Raw genomic sequence first — 19,986 nt, 5'->3', positions numbered from 1 at the left:
GCAAAAGGGGGTTGAGAAGTTCAGGTTACAAACCCCATAGTGCCCGCAATAAGCGAGCAGAACATGTGATGCATCCGCACAATTTTTCATATGATTTGCTTTCAGATTGGATGTAATAAAAGAAATGTCTTGTGCCAGTTTTTCCAGTTAGACTGCTGACGCTGCCAAGCGCAGAGAAACCAGTCAACAGGCCCTAGCTCCATTTCTCCAGTGTGCTGTTTCTACAAAGTATTGCTCCTCTGCAGGGAATCATGTGGTGTCCATAATTTCTTTCATCAGAAGTGTCTTCCCAACTGAACCATCCCGTGGAGGAAGGAACTGCAGACGCTGGTTTAAACCGAAGACAGACACAAAATGCTGGAGTAACTCAGCGGGACAGGCAGCATCTCTGGGGAGGAGGAATGGGTGACGTTTCGGGTCGAGACCCTCCTTCAGACTGAAAGTCACGGGACAGGGAAACGAGAGATATATACAGTGATGTGGAGAGATATAGAACAATGAATGAAAGATACGCAAAACAGTAACGACGATAAAGGAAGCAGGCCGTTGTTAGCTGTTTGCTAGGTGAGAACGAGAAGCTGGTGCGGCTTGCATGGAGCAGGGATAGAGAGAGAGAGAGGGAATGCCGGGGCTACTTGAAGTTAGAGAAATCAATATTCACACCACTGGGCTGTAAGCTGCCCAAGTGAAATATGAGATGCTGTTCCTCCAATTTGTATTTTGACTGACTTTGACAATGGAGGAGACCAGGTAGATCCAGGTGAACCATCCTACTATAACCAGAGAGCAGTCCTGAGATACTAACTACTTCATCGGGGACCCTCGGACTATCTTTGATCGGACTTTGCTAGCTTTACCTGGCACAAACGTTATTCCCTTATCATTTATCCGTAGACTGTAACTGGCTTGATTGATTTAGATATTTTTTTAGATTTAGAGATACAGCGCAGAAACAGGTTCTTCGGCCCATCGAGTCCGCGCCGACCAGCGATCCCCGCACATTAACACTATCCTACACACACTAGGGACAATTTTTACATTTACCCAGTCAATTAACCTACATACCTGTACGTCTTTGGAGTGTGGGAGGAAACCGAAGATCTCAGAGAAAACCCACGCAGGTCACGGGGAGAACGTACAAACTCCGTACAGACGGCGCCCGTAGTCGGGATCGAACCTGAGTCTCCGGCGCTGCATTCGCTGTAAGGCAGCAACTCTACCTCTGCGCCACCGTGCCGCCCTACGATACACGATTATAATCATGTATTGTCTTTCCGCTGGCTGGATAGCACGCAACAAAAGCTTTTCACTGTACCTCGGTACACGTGACAATAAACTAAACTAGCTAACTAACTAGACCAGGAGGCAGAGACTTATTGGTAGAAGGATGAGAGGGGATACGAGCGAAACAACTCATTCAGGGGTTTGTTCTGACCCAGAACATTTCCCTCCTCTCTCCCCCACTATTAATTAATCATTTCCAGCTGCGCCTGTCCCACACATTACTCTTCCCTCCCTAAAGCATCACGGCACGGTTTTGGGAACAGCCCCATCCAAGAGTGCAAGAAATTGCAGAGAGTCGTGGACGCAGCCCAGACCATCATAGGAATGACTCCATCTACACCTCACGCTGCCTTGGCAAGGCCAGCAGCATAATCAATGACCAGTCTCACCCCGGTCACTCCCTCTCCTCCCCTCTCCCATCGGGCAGTGTACATGTTTGAAATTGCTGTTACCGTTACTGTTCGCTGGGCCCGTTACTGTTTGTCATCTATATCAGTGATTTGGATAAGAGCATACACGGGCAAGATTAGCAAGTTTGCAGACAAAACCAACTTGAGTGGTTTTGCAGATAGTGAAGATGGTTGTGAAAGATTGCAGCAGGATCTGGATGGACTGGCCAGGTGGGCGGAGGAATGGTTGGTGGAACTTAATACAGAGAAGTGTGAGGTGTTCCATTTTGGGAAGTTTAACAGGGGCAGGACCCACACAGTGAATAGTAGAGTGTTGTAGAGCAGAGGGATCTAGGAGTGCAGGTGCAGAGCTCCTTGAAGATGGAGTCACAGGTAGATAGGGTATTCTAAAAGGCGTTCGGCACATTGGCCTTCATCAGTCAGAGTATTGAGTGTAGAAGTTGGGAGGTCATGTTGCAGTTGTATAAGACGTTGGTGAGGCCACGTGTAGAGTATTGTGTTCAGTTCTGGGCACTGTGTTATAGGAAAGATGTCAAGCTGGAAAGGGTACAGAGAAGATTTACGAGGATGTTGCCAGGACTAGAGGGTCTGAGCTATAGCGAGAAAATCTAACAGGAATCTGAGGGGTAACTTTTTCACACAAAGGGTGGTGGGTGTATGGAACAAGCTGCCAGAGGAAGTAGTTGAGGCAGGGACTATCCCAACGTTTAAGAAACAGTTAGACAGGTACATGGATAGGACAGGTTTGGAGGGATAGGGAGCAAACGCGGGCAGGTGGGACTAGTGCAGCTGGGATATGTTGGCCCGTTATGGGCAAGTTGGGCCGAAGGACCTGCTTCCACACTGTATCACTCCGACAATAATAAACTAGACAAATGTTAAAAAAGGAGGCATCTTGTAGACACACAGAACAATCTCAAGGATGCTATTAACAAGAGAGAGCTAGATAGAGCTCTTAAGGATAGCGGAGTCAGGGGGTATGGGGAGAAGGCAGGAATGGGGTAGTGATTGAGAATGATCAGCCATGATCACATTGAATGGTGGTGCTGGCTCGAAGGGCCGAATGGCCTCCTCCTGCACCTATTGTCTATTGTCTATTGTCTATTGTCTATTGTCTATTGTAACCTCCCTGATTCCTACACTGAATTGTTACATTATTTAGGGCATCGAACAATAAAGCAAAGCAATGGGTCTTTTAATCAACACTGTCTGAGATGTTTATGATACCAAGTCAAACTAATCTCTACCTGGGCATCATCCATATGCCCCCTATACCCAGCATATCTAATAGCCTCCAAACCACCACCACTATCGTATCTGCCTCCACCACTACCCCTGGCACCGCTTTCCATACCCACCACCCTCTGTGTAAAAAATACCTTTCCTTTAAACTTTGATCCTCCCAGCTTAAAGCTGTGCCCTCTTGTGTTTGACATTCCCACCCTAGGATAAAGGTTCTGATTGTCTACCCCACCTACGCCTCTCATCGTTTTATAAACTTCTACCAGGTCACATCTCAACCTCCAGCGTTCCAGAGAAAAACAATCCAAGTCTGTCTAACCTCTCCCTGTAACTATTACCAGCCATAATCCAGGCAGCCTTCTGCTCCATCACCTCTGCCTGACCCACTGAGTTCCTCCAGCGCTTTCCTCGTTCACCGTACAAGATTCCAGCACCTGCAGTTCCTTGGGCCTCCATGTTGCCAGTGCTTGCAGACTCGAGTTATAGGGAGAGATTGGATAGGATGATTTTTTTAAATCTCGTACGTAGAAGGCTGAGGGTTAACCTTACTGAGATGTCCAAAATCATGAGGGCCATGGCTAAAGTGAACACTCTCATTCTGCCTAGGCCTGGACAGAGTGGATGTGAAGAGGATGTTTCCACTAGGACCAGAGGCCACAGCCGCAGAATTAAAGGACGTTCCTTTAGGAAGGAGATGAGGAGGAATTTATTTAGTCAGAGGGTGGAGAATCTGTGGAACTCATTGCCACAGACGACTGTGGAGGCCAAGTCAGTGGATATCTTTAAGGCAGAGATAGATAGATTCTTGATTAGTACGGGTGTCAGGGGTCATGGGGTGAAGGCAGGAGAATGGGGTTGAGAGGGAGAAATAGATCAGCCATGATTAAATGATGGAGTAGACCTGATGGGCCGAATGGCCTAATTCTGCTTCTGTCATGAATGAACCTATTCTTTTTGCCACTTGACCTCCACACTCCCCAGTAGATGAGAAGGAGGCGGAGAATGGGAAGTCCCTGGACTTTCATACGATTGTTGGGAAGTTCCCAGAAGGAGGTTTCGGAGCAGGATTGGAGCCCTTCGAGTCGGCGGGTATTAGACGAGCATGAACTAAGAGGTGGTTGACAGGGGTTTTCCCAAGCTGCCAGGCAGTAACTGATGGAGCTGAGCAGGATGAGGTGCTTGGCCCGATCTCTTCACAATCTACAGTAAAGGACTGGCTGAGAGAACCAGCGTAGCATTTCCAAGTTTGCTGATGTGAGGCCGAGTGGGAAGGTGAATGGTAAAGAGGATGCAAAGCAGACTTGGAAGGATGCTTTAGAACAAGTTCCACTGTTCCCATCCTTGTATCCCTCTCGATAGCACACCTTCCCCAGCCAACAATGGGCCCTTGTGGGTCCACCCTTCCTGAGGTCGTCTATCACCGGCCCGGATTTATTCTGGCCTTTCCTCACTATCTATCTCTGGTACTCCTCCACCCCCTTTATCCTTTGCTCCGAAGAAGCGTTTTGCCCCAAAATGTCTCCTATCCATGTTCTCCAGAGATGCTACCTGGCCCGCTGAGTTACTCCAGCACTCTGTGAATCGTCACCTATCCATGTTCTCCAGAGATGCTGCCTGACCCGCTGAGTTACTCCAGCACTCTGTGAAACGTCACCTATCCATGTTCTCCACATATGCTGCCTGACCCGCTGAGTTACTCCAGCACTCTGTGAATCGTCACCTATCCATGTTCTCCACAGATGCTGCCTGACCCGCTGAGTTACTCCAGCACTCTGTGAATCGTCACCTATCCATGTTCTCCACAGATGCTGCCTGACCCGCTGAGTTACTCCAGCACTCTGTGTATATCTTCTGTGTGTACCAGCATCTGCAGCTCCTTCCTAAACAACCTTTAGAAGGACACAGACAAACTAAGAGTGTGCAGACAATTGACTTGTTTCCCACGGGAAGAGACAACAAAAACGCACTCATGACCCGGGGCCCTGGTATTATCAGGAACTCAACCATCCTACCACAACCAGAGAGCAGTGCTGAACTACTATCCACCTCATTGGTGACCCTCGGACTATCCTTGATAGGACTTTGCTGGCTTTACCTTGCACTAAACGTTATTCCCTTCTCATGTATCTGCACACTGTGAATGGATCGATTGTGATCGTGTGTTGTCTTTCTGTGACCGGTCAGCACGCAACAAACGTTTTTCACTGTACCTCGGTACACGTGACAATACTAAAAGTGAGAAGAAGAAAGTTACTCCTTTCACATTACAATACAATACAATACAATACAATATATCTTTATTGCCATTGTACAGGGGTACAACGAGATTGGGAATGCGCCTCCCATACGATGCAATAATTTAATTAGCTAGTCAGTATTAATTTAAACAACCCAATGAAACAAATTGTAACAGTTTTAAAACAGAATAAAGTGCAAGTAGGTCTGTGCCGGTTCACTGTGCGATGTGACCATCCGGCTCAGCAGGACCGGTTCATAGCAGCTATGGCCCTGGGGATGAAGCTGTTCCTGAGTCTGGAGGTGCGGGCGAGGAAGACCTTGTATCGTCTGCCCGATGGAAGGAGTTCGAACAGAGTGTTGCAGGGGTGTGAACAGTCTTTGTGGATGCTGGTGGCTTTTCTGAGGAATCGTGTGTTGTAGATGCCCTCCAAGGCTGGTAGCTGTGTTCCGATGGTCCTCTGAGCTCTATGGACTACCCGCTGAAGAGCTTTCCTCTCTACCTCCGTGCAGCTGAGGTACCACACAGGGATGCCATGTGTTAGGATGCTCTCTATGGTGCAGCGGTAGAATGTCGTCAGCAGCTGTTGGGGTAGACCAGACTTCTTCAGTGTTCTCAGGTAGAACAGTCGTTGTTGTGCCTTCTTGACCAGCGCAGCAGTGTTATTGGACCATGTTAGGTCCTCCGAAATGTGAGTGCCCAGAAACTTGAAGCTGGACACTCTCTGCACACTGTGTGTGTGTGGGGGGAAAGACTATCCCCATGCAAATCGACTCCGGAGCTGGAGTTACGCTTATCAGTGAAGAGACGTGGAAGAACCAGTGGCGAAAAGGTGAAAGGTTACGCCTTTGTGATAGCACCGTGGTTCTCCGTACTTACACTGGAGAGAAAGTGGAATTGTTGGGAGAATGTCTCTCACAACCAGCAAACAGTGACGCCCAAGCTGCTGGTAGCGAAGGGGGAGGGACCAAGCCTACTTGGCCATGAGTGGTTGAAAGTTCTGCCACTCAACTGGCAGGAGGTGAACCAAGTCAACGTGAACGACCGCCTGCAGAACCTCCTCTCCAAATACAGTCACCTCTTCAAAGCGGAACTCGGGACGCTCAAGGGCTTCGAAGTCGACATCTACATCGACCCGGCCGTACCACCGAAATTCATCAAGGCTCGACCAGTGCCGCTGGCCCGTCGCCATCACGTTGATCGCGAATTAGATCGCCTACAGGAGGAGAAAATCATAGAACCCGTTCAACATTCGAAATGGGCGGCACCGATTGTCTCCATTGACAAGGCAGACGGTAGCATTAGAATCTGTGGAGACTACAGGTTAACGGTGAATACAGCAGCTCCATCTGATACGTATCCGATACCTCGGATTGATGAGTTGTTTACGAAGCTGGTGAAGGGGAGGCAGTTCACCAAACTTGACCTGTCGCACGCTTACCTGTCGCACACTTACCTGTCGCACGCTTACCAGCAGTTGGTTTTGTCGTCCAGATGCCGTGAACTGGTGACGATAAATACCCATGGCGGTTTGTTCCAACACACCAGAATGCCGTTTGGCATTTCAACATCACCGGCTGTATTTCAGCGTACGATGGACAATCTTCTGGCGGGGATTTCTGGGGTTGCGGTGTACCTGGACGATCTGCTCGTCACAGGTAGTTCTGAGGAAGAACATCTCGACAACCTCGAACAAGTCCTCCGCAGGCTCCAAGATGCAGGCCTACGACTGAAACGGGAAACATGCGCCTTTCTCGTCAATGAAGTCCAATACCTGGGCCATAAGGTGAGCGCTGAAGGGCTGCAGCCAGTGGATGAATGAGTCAAAGCCATCGATGAGCTGGCTGAACCGAAGAACGTCAGAGAACTGAAGGCGTTCCTTGGGATGCTGAACTATTACGGCAAATTTCTGCCCAATCTCTCAACCATGCTCGAACCACTTCATCAACTGCTGCGCAGAATGGTTCGATGGCACTGGGGACCAGCTCAGCGGAATGCGTTCGCACAAGCTAAGCAAAGCCTGAAATCGTCCAAAGTTCTGACGCACTACGACAGCAACAAGCCGCTGGTTGTCTCCTGCGACGCCAGCCCTTACGGAGTAGGGGCAGTGCTGTCACACGTCATGGAAGATGGCACGGAAATGCCAATAGGCTACGCTTCACGCAGTATGAATAACGCTGAAAGCAACTACTCGCAGCTGGATAAGGAGGGTCTAGCCATAGTCTACGGCGTTAAGAAGTTCCACACATACTTGTACGTACAACGATTCGTAATCAACACTGACCACAAGCCGCTTCTTGGGTTGTTCAGTAACGACAAGGCCATTCCACTAATGGCTTCGCCGCCAGTGATTCGCTGGTCGCTAACACTGGCAGCATACGAGTACGACATCGCGTACAAACTGGGCTCAGCTAACACCAACGCAGACGGGCTTAGCCGACTCCCACGACAAGCGACGGTATCGCAAGCGCCAATACCAGGAGAAATCGTCTTTCTGATGAGCCAGTTGGAGAAATCGCCCATCACTCCATCGCGTGTTCGCACCATGAGACAGAGGGATCCGATTCTGTCTCGTGTTCGTGAATACATCATGAGCGGGTGGCCAGACAAACCACCAAATGATGATTTCAAGCCCTACTTCAGTCGCAAAGTGGAGCTGAGCGTTCACGTGGGTTGTCTTCTCTGGGGTAGTCGTGTTGTACTACCACCCCAATGTCGATCGCAAATGTTCGAGGAAGTGCATGATGCCCATCCGGGTATTGTGAAGATGAAAGCGATCGCTAGAGGTTGTGTGTGGTGGCCTGGAATCGACAAGGACTTAGAGCACAAAGTCCGAGCGTGTTCAGAATGCCAAATGCATCAGCGGGATCCACCCAAAGCACCATTGCATTCATGGGAGCATCCTAGTCAACCATGGTCGCGAGTTCATGTCGATTATGCCGGCCCGGTACAGGAAAAGATGTTGCTTGTTCTCATCGACGCATAATCAAAGTGGATTGAAGTGCATATCACACGTGAATAAACCAGTGACGTCACTATGGACAAGCTTCGCTTCGTGTTCGCGACACATGGCCTTCCGCATACACTGGTTTCGGACAACGGCCCATGTTTCGCTAGAGAAAAGTTCGCAAAGTTCATGAAAGCGAATGGCATTCGTCGTGTCAAAAGTGAGCCGTATCATCCAGCAACCAATGGTCTCGCAGAGCGCGCCATGCAGACGGTGAAGGCAGCGCTCCACAAGATGTCGGGACCACTGCAAACGCGTGTCGCTCGATTCCTCATCTCTTATCGTTCAACACCGCAAACTTCTACAACGCAAACGCCGGCTGAAATGCTGATGAAAAGGAGTATAGGAGCAAAGAGGTCCTTCTGCAGTTGTACAGGGCCCTAGTGAGACCGCACCTGGAGTACTGTGTGCAGTTTTGGTCTCCAAATTTGAGGAAGGTTATTCTTGCTATTGAGGGCGTGCAGCGTAGGTTTACTAGGTTAATTCCCGGAATGGTGGGACTGTCGTATGTTGAAAGACTGGAGCGACTAGTCTTGTATACACTGGAATTTAGAAGGATGAGAGGGGATCTTATCGAAACATATCAGATTATTAAGGGGTTGGACACGTTAGAGGCAGGAAACATGTTCCCAATGTTGGGGGAGTCCAGAACCAGGGGCCACAGTTTAAGAATAAGGGGTAGGCCATTTAGAATGGAGATGAGGAAAACCTTTTTCAGTCAGAGAGTTGTAAATCTGTGGAATTCTCTGCCTTAGAAGGCAGTGGAGGCCAATTCTCTGAGGGATCTAACGAACGCCAGATCCCTCGCTAACAAGATGGATGAACTTAGGCTGCAGACTGCAGCTAACAACGCCGTGAAGGACAGCTGTATCCTGTTGATCACGGAGACCTGGCTTCATTCTTTCATTCCGGACTCTGCTATCGAGCTAGCAGGCTACACAGCACAGCGTCATGACAGGACAAGAGACTCTGGTAAGAGCAGAGGTGGAGGGCTCTGTGTGTACGTGAACAACACCTGGTGTACAAACACAGTGACTGTAGACAGTCACTGCTCCCCGGACCTGGAGTATGTGACTGTTAAATGCAGGCCCATTTATCTCCCTAGAGAGTTTACTGTTGTCATGATAACTGCTGTGTACATACCACCGGATGCTAATGCTAACTCGGCTATCGGATATTTGTATGGTAGCACTAGCAGTCAACAGAGCATATATCCTGACGGTGTTCACATCATAGCAGGGGACTTTAACCACGCGGACTTGAAGAAAATGCTCCCCAAATTCTATCAGCATGTTAAATGTGCTACAAGAGGAGCTAACACACTGGACAAGGTCTACTCCAACATCAAGCTGGGCTACAGGGCTAGACAACTACCACACCTGGGTCAGTCGGACCATATGTCCCTGTTTTTAATTCCTGCATATGCCCCCCTCAGGAAAACCGCTCCTACCATCACAAAGACCATCACAACTTGGCCTGATGGTGCATCTCAGCAGCTGCAGGACTGCTTCGACAGGACCAACTGGGATGTGTTTGAACACCGGGACCTGGAGGTGTTCACAGACAGTGTACTATGTTACATTAAAAACTGCATGGACACTGTCACAGTGGACAAACGCATCCGGGTCTACCCCAACCAGAAGCCCTGGATGACCCGGGAGGTCCAGCGGCTGTTAAAAGAGAGGAACACTGCTTTTAGGTCTGGCGATAGGGCTTTATACAGCATGGCCCGAGCTAACCTGAAGAGAGGCATCAGAGAGGCCAAATTAGACTACAGGAGGAAGATAGAGGACCACCTGGACAGTAACAACAGCAGGCAGGTGTGGCAGGGGATCCAGTATCTAACCAACTATAAGACCAACCTTGGAGCTGCTGAAGGTGACGCCTCGTTGGCAGAGGAGCTGAACCTCTTCTTTGCTCGCTTTGAAGTGGAGCCACCCGAGACAGCCATATCACACCACATGGTCCACAGCAGCCTAACCCTCAAGATAGAGGAGCATGAGGTGAGGCGCACGCTGCGGGCCATCAATCCAAGGAAGGCTACTGGACCCGACGGCGTCTCTGGACGCGTGCTGAAGGACTGCGCTGACCAGCTGGCTGGAGTCTGTACGAGGATTTTCAACCAGTCTCTGGCCCAGTCCACTGTTCCATCCTGTCTGAAGTCCGCAATCATAGTCCCCTTGCCCAAAAAACCCCACATTTCCAGCCTCAACGACTACCGGCCAGTCGCACTCACACCAGTGGTGATGAAGTGTTTTGAAAAACTGGTCCGGGGTCATATCACATCACTCCTGCCCCGAAGCTTTGACACCCACCAGTTTGCGTACAGAGCGAATAGATCCACAGAGGACGCTATAGCCACAGCCCTCCATGCTGCACTGTTCCACCTGGAGCAGCCGGGGAGCTACGTGCGGATGCTCTTTGTGGACTACAGCTCTGCCTTTAATACCATCCTTCCCCATAAACTGGTGGACAAACTGGGGGACTTGGGACTTCCACACTCCACCTGCATGTGGATAAATAGCTTCCTGTCAGCTCGCAGCCAGAGAGTCAGAGTGGGCCATCACACATCCACGGCCCTCAGCCTCAGTACCGGCTCTCCACAGGGCTGCGTGCTGAGCCCCCTGCTCTACACCATCTATACACATGACTGCACCCCCGCCCACCACAGCAACACCATTGTCAAATTTGCGGATGACACTACGGTGGTGGGACTCATCACCGGGGGGGACGAGTACGCCTACCGGGATGAGGTGGAGCAGCTGACAGTGTGGTGTGGAGAAAATAACCTGCTCCTCAACACCTTAAAGACAAAGGAAATAATAATAGACTTCAGAAAGAATAAAACGGACATGGTACCATTAACTATCAGAGGGGACTGTGTGGAGAGGGTGGCGGATTTCCGCTTCCTGGGAATCCATATTGAGGAGGACCTGACGTGGAGCGTGAACACCTCTGCGCTGCTGAAAAAGGTCCAGCAGAGACTGCACTTCCTGAGGGTGCTCAGGAAGAATAACATCACTCAGAGACTGCTGTTGTCCTTTTATCGGTGCTACATTGAGAGCATCCTAACATACTGTGTATGCGTATGGTACACCAGCTGCACAGCGGCTCAGAGGAAAGCGCTCCAGAGGGCCATTGACAACGCCCAGAGGATTGTCGGCTGCCCTCTACTTACCTTGGAGGACTTACACAGTTCCCGCTGCATCAAAAAATCCCAGAGTATTATAAAGGACATTTCCCACCCCGGACACTCCCTGTTTGAACTGTTACCGTCAGGCAGACGGTACAGATCTACAAGGACAAGGACAAACAGACTTAAAAATAGTTTTTACCCCACTGCTATAAAGGCACTAAATGTAGCCGCCAAGGAACGCAGGGGCGATACATAATAAGAGACTGTGAAATCGACAGAAGGATGTAGGGTTGGGTGTTTATGCGTGCTATTTTCATGATATTTATTTTAGTTGTTTATCTTTTTTAAAATATTTTACCTTGTATGTATCGTTAGCTTTTAGAAATGTTTGAATGGTGCACTGACTGGCTGACATTTTACAATTTCGTTGTACATGGCTCATGTTACAATGACAATAAAGGAACTATTCTATTCTACTATTCTAAGAGAGAGCTGGATAGAGCTCTTAAGGATAGCGGAGTCAGGGGGTATGGGGAGAAGGCAGGAACGGGGTACTGATTGAGGATGATCAGCCATGATCACATTGAGTGGTGTGCTGGCTCGAAGGGCCGAATGGCCTACTCCTGCACCTATTGCCTATTGTCCATTGTCTATTGAAAAGGAAAAGTTGCACGCATTTCAACATCGCGGTGCCAGATGAAAGAGCGACCATTGGTGACAAACAATTCTCGCAAAAGTTGCACCACGATTCGCGCCCAGCTTGAGAATATGAGGAGGGAGAGAGCGTGCTAGTGTGCAACTACGTGAGAGGGGAGAAATGGGTACCAGGACGCATCGCAAAGAAGCTCGGTCCTGTCTCGTACCAGGTCGAGGTTCAAGTCAACGGTGTAGAAATCTGGAAACGTCACGCAGACCAGATTCTGAAACGCGAAATCGACTCTCCCACAACCAACGAAACGGGAGATTCGATAGACTCCGACATAGGTTCGCCCATAGTGCACGATGAAGACCTCAACGAAAGAAGCGTTGCACATGAAAACTTCGACGGAAGCAAACACGATGAGACCGTTGAGGACGCGACATCAGAGCGCAACGAAGAAAGCAATTCAGGGCGTAAGCAGTACCCAAAGCGAAATAGAAAGTGACCGGATTACTACGGATTCTGATAACGGACGATTTTGACAACGGACTTGACTATACGGACTCGGTTATACGGACAATGTAAACGCAACGAGAATTTGGTTATCATTAATGGAAAGGATTGTGGCATGAATACTCTTATTCGGCCTTTTGGGTTGGTTAGGTTATTTGGTTGATAGAATTACATTGAAAATGATACTCACATTCTAAACGAGAATTGGATAGGTAAACTTTCATTTGGATTTAATTGGATACAAAGTGATGCATATTTTTGGACTTACTTAAATTGGGTTTTGTTGTAGAAAAATAATTTGGAAACATAATGGATAAAGATTATTATGATTTTTAAAAAAGTATCGCAATTCTAAGGGGGGGAGATATGTGTTGTACACATGCAACAATACGGTAAAGCTGCGTGTGATGTATACATGCAACAATACGGTAAAGCTGTGCCTGCACATTGCGAAAGTACACAGAGAGTTAAAATGACGATCTTGTGTCCAGACGTGTGCTGACGCGTCCAACTTAATGCGTGCTTTTGAGAATGATACAGAGTAGAACCTATCAGGCTCAATGTTATCCAACTTTCTCATCCTCACCCTATACAGCAGGGACAACCTGCAAACCCACACGTCTATGGGATAGGCAGCACGGTGGCGCAGCGGTAGAGACCAGAGACCCGGGTTCGATCCTGACTACGGGCGCTGTCTGTACGGAGTTTGTACGTTCTCCCTGTGACCGCGTGGGTTTTCCCTGGGTGCTCTGGTTTCCTCCCACGCTCCAAAGTGGGGTCCTTTGGAATAAATTCTTTGGCACAGAGGGCTGTGGAGGCCGTCAGAGGATATCTTTAAGGCAGAGGTAGACAAATTCTTGATTAGTACGGGGTCAGGGGTTATGGGGAGAAGGCAGGAGAATGGAGTTAGGAGGGAGAGATAGATCAGAGATATGGCGGCACGGTGGCGCAGCGGTAGAGTTGCTGCCTTACAGCGAATGCAGCGCCAGAGACTCAGGTTCGATCCTGACTACGGGCGCCGTCTGTACGGAGTTTTACGTTCTCCCCGTGACCTGCCTGGATTTTCTCCGAGATCTTCGGTTTCCTCCCACACTCCAAAGACGTACAGGTATGTAGTTTAATTGGCTGGGCACATGTAAAAATTGTCCGTACTGGGTGTAGGATAGTGTTAATGTGCGGGGATTGCTGGGCGGCGCGGACCCGGTGGGCCGAAGGGCCTGTTTCTGCGCTGTACCTCTAAATCTAAAAAATCTAAATCAGCCATGATTGAATGGTGGAGTAGACTTGATGGGCCGAATGGCCTAAATCTCCTTCCTATCCCTTATGACCCTTCCTCAGACTGAGAATAGGGGTGGGAGTAGAACTGAGACTGAGCTCGGCTTGCCTGGCTAGTGGTAGGAAGGTTGACACAAAATGCTGGAGTAACTCAGTGGGTCAGGCAGCATCGCTGGATACATTTTGTGTCTCCATAGATGCTGCCTGTCCCGCTGAGTTACCCCAGCATTTTGTGTCAACCTTTGATTTAAACCAGTGTCTGCAGTTCCTTCCTACATGAGTCGTAGGAAGGGGCAGTCCGCAATCCCAGCCTCTCTGCCACTGCCTGTTGCATGCTTAACCACTTCAACGCTGCTCATCCTGTTCTCTTGCTGTTAGGCAATAAAACACAATCTTATAATGAGGCCTCACTGCTTGCAAACAGATGAACTCAATGGGCATGGTATCAGTAACACACAAAGAGATGATGCTGATGGGTGGAGTGGAAGGAAATTTATTAATGGATTCCACTCATTTCCTACTCAAATTAATTCATCAAAAATGGACACAGAGTGCTGGAGTAACTCAGCGGGTCGGGCAGCATCTCTAGAGGACATGGATAGGTGACGTTTCACAGAGTGCTGGAGTAACTCAGCGGGTCAGGCAGCATCTCTAACCCGCTGAGTTACTCCAGCACTCTGTGAAACGTCACCTATCCATGTTCTCCACAGATGCTGCCTGACCTGCTGAGTTACTCCAGCACTCTGTGAAACGTCACCTATCCATGTTCTCCACAGATGCTGCCTGACCCGCTGAGTTACTCCAGCACTCTGTGAAACGTCACCTGTCCATGTTCTCCACAGATGCTGCCTGTCAGCACCAGGGACCCGGGTTCCTGTCTTTTTTTTTTGAACCAGCCTCTGCAGTTCCTTGTGTCTATAGACCTTGATTCATGGAATCCATTCCTCCTCAAATTAATTCATCAAAGATAGACACAAAGTGCTGGACATTTTCACTTCACTATTGCAACATTTTGTTTTTTGTGATTGATTGATTGATTGAAAGATGCAGCATGGAAACAGGCCCTTCGGCCCACCGAGTCCACGCCGACCCGTTGACATTAGTTCTCTGTTATCCCACTTTCCTGTCCATTCCCTGTACACCGGGTGGCAATTTTACAGAGGGCCAATTCAAACCTACAAACCCGCACGTCTTTGGAATGTGGGAGGATACCGGAGCACCTGCAAGAAACCCACGCGGTCACAGAGAGAACGTGCAAACTCCACACAGACAGCATCTGAGGGCAGGACCGAACCCGGGTCTCTGGCGCTGTGAGGCAGCAGCTCCACCCGCTGCGCCACTTGTTCTTACTAATTCTAAGCAGTGCTTCTTACACGGGTGAATGGTTCACCCAAGGGTGAATGAAACTAGAGGGGTGCATGAAAGGTGAGTGGCTTAATACAAATAAAATTACACACAAGGGAGAATAAGACGAAAATTACCAAAAAAACATAAGAAAATTTAGTCGAGGGTGACTGAAACCTTGTGATCAAGACTCAAGAGTGAATGAGTTTAAGAAGCACTGGATTATAGTATTCAACAGGCTCAAGGACCTTAATGATGGCACCTCAACTATATCTCTACATCAACTACATCTCGTACATTTTATGACCCGTCACTAAAGTCCCATAAAATATCACTGTGCAATTATACAATGCTCACATTTACAACCAGTGAATCAATCATTTCAGAAGAGTTACAACAATGCCGCCTTAATTCAAGGAAGTCACGACAATCTCTTTTTAAAATCTGCAAGCACCTTACCAACGAACGAACGAGGAAGTTGTAGAAGCAAATAAGTCAAATAAAATTCAAGTGTCAAACTGCAGTGCAGTGTTTCCCTCAGTAGTAAAGACCACAACCTACCTTGCGACTTCACCATCAAATGCCCTCCCTCAGCAGTTGTTGTTTCCTCTGGCAGTTCTGGCAGTTCTTGAAGCTAACAGGTAGTGTCTGCTGTTCACTAAAGGGAGAGGAGTTTTGAGGTAACTAGACACTCAAGTCCAAACGTCACGCCTACTGAGCACACAATGTGGGTTGTGAGGCTAAACTCCCGAAACTCAGGTTCCACTGCCCTGCCCTGCACCTTCAACAGCGGCCGAATGTGACGTTACAACCAAATGAGCAAACAACAGATGTCGAAACATCACCGACCTGCAAAGCTGCTGCAAATTGCCAGCAGAGTTGCTTAATGTTGCTGGAATTTCAGAGTTGCTGGAATTTAGAAGATTGAGTGGGGATCTTATAGAAACTTACAAAATTCTTAAGGGGTTGGACAGGCTAGATGCAGGAAGATTGTTCCCGATGTTGGAGAAGTCCAGAACAAGGGGTCACAGTTTAAGGATAAGGGGGAAGTCTTTTAGGACCGAGATGAGAAAGTTTTCTTTCACACAGAGAGTGGTGAATCTGTGGAATTCTCTGCCACAGAAGGTAGTTGAGGCCAGTTCATTGGTTATATTTAAGAGGGAGTTAGATGTGGCCCTTGTGGCTAAAGGGATCAGGGGGTATGGAGAGAAGGCAGGTACGGGATACTGAGTTGGATGATCAGCCATTTAGAACTGAGATGAGGAAAAACTTTTTCAGTCAGAGAGTTGTGAATCTGTGGAATTCTCTTCCTCAGAAGGCAGTGGAGGCCAATTCTCTGAATGCATTCAAGAGAGAGCTGGATAGAGCTCTTAAGGATAGTGGAGTCAGGGGGTATGGGGAGAAGGCAGGAACGGGGTATTGATTGAGAATGATCAGCCATGATCACATTGAATGACGGTGCTGGCTCGAGGGGCCGAATGGCCTCCTCCTGCACCTATTGTCTATTGTCTATGATCATATTGAATGGCGGTGCAGGCTCGAAGGGCCGAATGGCCTACTCCTGCACCTATTTTCTATGCTTCTATGTTTCTATGTGACAGGAAATGGAACAAAGTTCAGTATGAAGTCTCTGCAACTTAAGTTTCCCTCACTGAGTGCGTGCAGCGCATCAAACAGACGAGTGAGCAAAAACGTTGGTATCACACAATGCTGGAGCAACTCAGCGGGACAGGCAGCATCTCAGGACAGAAGGAATGGGCGACGTTTCGGGTCGAGACCCTTCTTCAGACTCTAAACGTGTTTACTGGTGCAATATGCCCGTTCTAAATTAAGCAGAATACGTAACAGCAAAGTTGTTCTTATCTTCAAATTATAATATTTTACCTTTCTGCCGGTAATAAAACTTAACTCAGTTTCTTTGTAATTTTCCATTAGTTCTCGACGGTGGACCTTCACAAATCTGCACTTCTACTATTTATTATCTGTATCCTCTTTAGAATGACGAGTAATTTCACATTGCAGAATTACCTGCGTATACAAATCAATAGGCAATAGACAATAGTGTAAGAAAATAACTGCAGATGCTGGTACAAATCGAAGGGATTTATTCACAAACTGCTGGAGTAACTCAGCAGGTCAGGCAGCATCTCAGGAGAGAAGGAATGGGCGACGTTTCGGGTCGAGACTGAGGAAGGGTCTCGACCCGAAACGTCGCCCATTCCTTCTCTCCTGAGATGCTGCCTGACTTGCTGAGTTACTCCAGCATTTTGTGAATAAATACAATAGTATGGCGAGTCTGGAGGCTTGTACTTTGTTAAAGAAGTTTATTGCGGTAGCAATATTCAATTACAAAGGATAACGACCGAGATTACAGACAACCATTAACTCAAACTATTCACATCAAAGTTCTCTTCCCACTGACTGGTTATGGGCGCCAAAACCACCACGTGACCTTGCTGGCCAATCCGAGGGTTCGACTCTCAGGACCAATCCCTATGGTCGCTACAATAGACAATAGGTGCAGGAGCAACACCGCCATTCAATGTGATCATGACTGATCATTCAATGTGATCATGACTGATCTCATGCCTTTTTAAAAATAATCAATCAAGCTTCATAGCCCAAAGCATTAGGTTTGTGCTTTAAGATCGAACATTAGTGAGGTTTGAAGTTTGCTTAGTAAATCACTTGATCTCTTCTGGTCGTTATACGTTGAAAAGATTTGGCGCAAGGCAGACACAAATGGCTAGAGTAACTCAGCGGGACAGGCAGCATCTCTGGAGAGAAGGAATGGGTGGCGCTTCGGGCGAGACCCTTCTTCAGACTGAGAGTCGGGGGAACGATTTAGCACTGTATTTTTAAGGCAGAGATAGACAAATTCTTGATTAGAACGGGCATCAAGGAGAAGGCAGGAAAATGGGGTTAGGAGGCAGAGATCAGCCATTGAATGGCGGAGTGGACTCGATGGGCCGAATGGTCTAATTCTACTCCACGGCAGCTTTGCCAGCATATACAAGTGACCATTGGTTCCACTTGGCAGTGTTTAGAGTTTACCAAAGTTTATATATTAGGTCTTCTAAGGTTTAGTTTAGTTTAAAAAGACAACATGGAGACAGGCCATTCGGCCCATCGAGTCCACGCCGACCATCGATCAGCCTTTCACACTAGTTCTATGTTATCCCACTTTCTTCTCCAAACCCTATACTTTAGTGGGAATTTACGGAGGCAAATGAACCTGTGCAGGCTCATGTGTGGCCTCATTAGTGACTGGCACATAGATAAGCAGAGAGTGGAGGGATATGGGTCACATGCAGGGCGAGGAGAGTTGGTCTTGGCATCATGTTTAGCACAGACATAGAGCCTGTTCCTGAGCTCACATCATGCCAAGACCAACTCTCATCTGCCTGCACGTGATCCTTATCCCTCCACTCCCTGCATATCCATGTGCCCATCCAAAGGTCATGTAAACACCAATGTTGTATCTGCCTCCACCACCACCCCTGGCAGCGCGTTCAAAGCATCCACCGCCTTCTGTAGAAAAAGACTTGCCGGGCTTACCTTTTAAACTTTCTCACAAAATGCTGGAGTAACTCAGCAGGTCAGGCACCATCTCAGGAGAGAAGGAATGGGCGACGTTTCGGGTCGAGACCCTTCTTCAGACTTAAACTTTCTCAGTCATTCTCACTGCATCGTATCTCCAACAAACCTCTGGGGGAAATTAGCTGGTTCAGAGACACAGTGCGGAAACAGGCCCTTCGGCCCACCGAGTCCGCGCCGGCCAGCGATCACCCTGTATGCTAACACTATCCTGCACACACTAGGGACAATTTACACTTATACCAAGCTGATTAACCTACAAACCTGCACGTCTTTGGAGTGTGGGAGGAAACCGAAGATCTTGGAGAAAACCCAGGCGGGTCACGGGGAGAACGTACAAACTCCGTACAGACGGCGCCCATAGTGGGGATGGAACCCGGGTCTCCGGCGCTTCGGTTTCCTCCAAAGGAGGTACTGGTTTGTAGGTTAATTGGCTTGGTATAAATGTAATATTGTCCCCAGTGTGTGTAGGATAGTGTTAGTGTGCGGGGATCGCTGGTCGGCATGGACTCAGTGGGCTGAAGGGCCTGTTTCTCTAAACTAAAGAACACTAAAGTGAGCTGTGCAACTCTATTCCTGAATCTCGCCATCTTCACTTCTCACCTGCATGTTTTGACTCATTTAAAGGAAGGATAGAAAACAAAGAAACATAGAAAACTAGGTGCAGGAGTAGGCCATTCGGCCCTCTGAGCCAGCACCGCCAATCAATATGATCATGGCTGATCATCTAAAATCAGTACCCCGTTCCTGCTTCTCCCCCCCCCCCCCCATATCCCTTGATTCCGTCAGCCCTAAGAGTAAAATCTAACTCTCACTTGAAAATATCCAGTGAATTGGCCTCCACTGCCTTCTGTGGCAGAGAATTCCACAGATTCACAACTCTGGGTGAAAAAGTTTTTCCTCATCTCAGTGATCATTTGACCTCATGACTCCTTCCACGAAATTCAGCCCAAATCCTTCATTTACGCCTGTGAAGCACCGAATAATATTCCTCCTTTGCTAAAGGCACTTTAGAAATGGAAATGTCCCGAGGAAAATCTCCCGGTGGCTGAGCACTTCAACTTCCCCTCCCACTCCCAGTCTGACCTTTCTGTCATGGGCCTCCTCCAGTGCCATAATGAGGCCCACCGCAAATTGGAGGAACAGCACCTCATATTTCGCTTGGGCAGTTTACACCCCAGTGGTATGAACATTGACTTCTCCAACTTTAGATAGCTCCTCTGTCCCTCTCTTCCCCTCCCTCCTCCCAGTTCTCCCACTGTCTCTCTGTCTCCACCTATATCCTTTCTTTGTTCCGCTCCC

General features: G+C 48.4%; 1 protein-coding gene across 1 annotated transcript in view; it reads right to left on the bottom strand.

Annotated features, from left to right (window-relative positions):
• LOC144601663 (protein FAM3C-like) overlaps positions 1-15,784 on the bottom strand; it is a 41,912-nt gene extending 26,128 nt beyond the window's left edge. Inside the window, exon 1 of the mRNA XM_078413900.1 lies at positions 15,649-15,784. The gene's annotated coding sequence lies outside the window, so the exon portion shown is untranslated. The remainder of the gene's footprint in view (positions 1-15,648) is intronic.
• Between the last annotated feature and the right edge of the window lie 4,202 nt (positions 15,785-19,986).

The sequence above is a fragment of the Rhinoraja longicauda genome, chromosome 17 (assembly GCF_053455715.1).
Source record: "Rhinoraja longicauda isolate Sanriku21f chromosome 17, sRhiLon1.1, whole genome shotgun sequence".
NCBI classification, from domain to species: domain Eukaryota; kingdom Metazoa; phylum Chordata; class Chondrichthyes; order Rajiformes; family Arhynchobatidae; genus Rhinoraja; species Rhinoraja longicauda.
The sequence above is the reverse complement of the archived record's forward strand: the minus strand, read 5'-3'. Positions and strand labels throughout refer to the sequence as shown.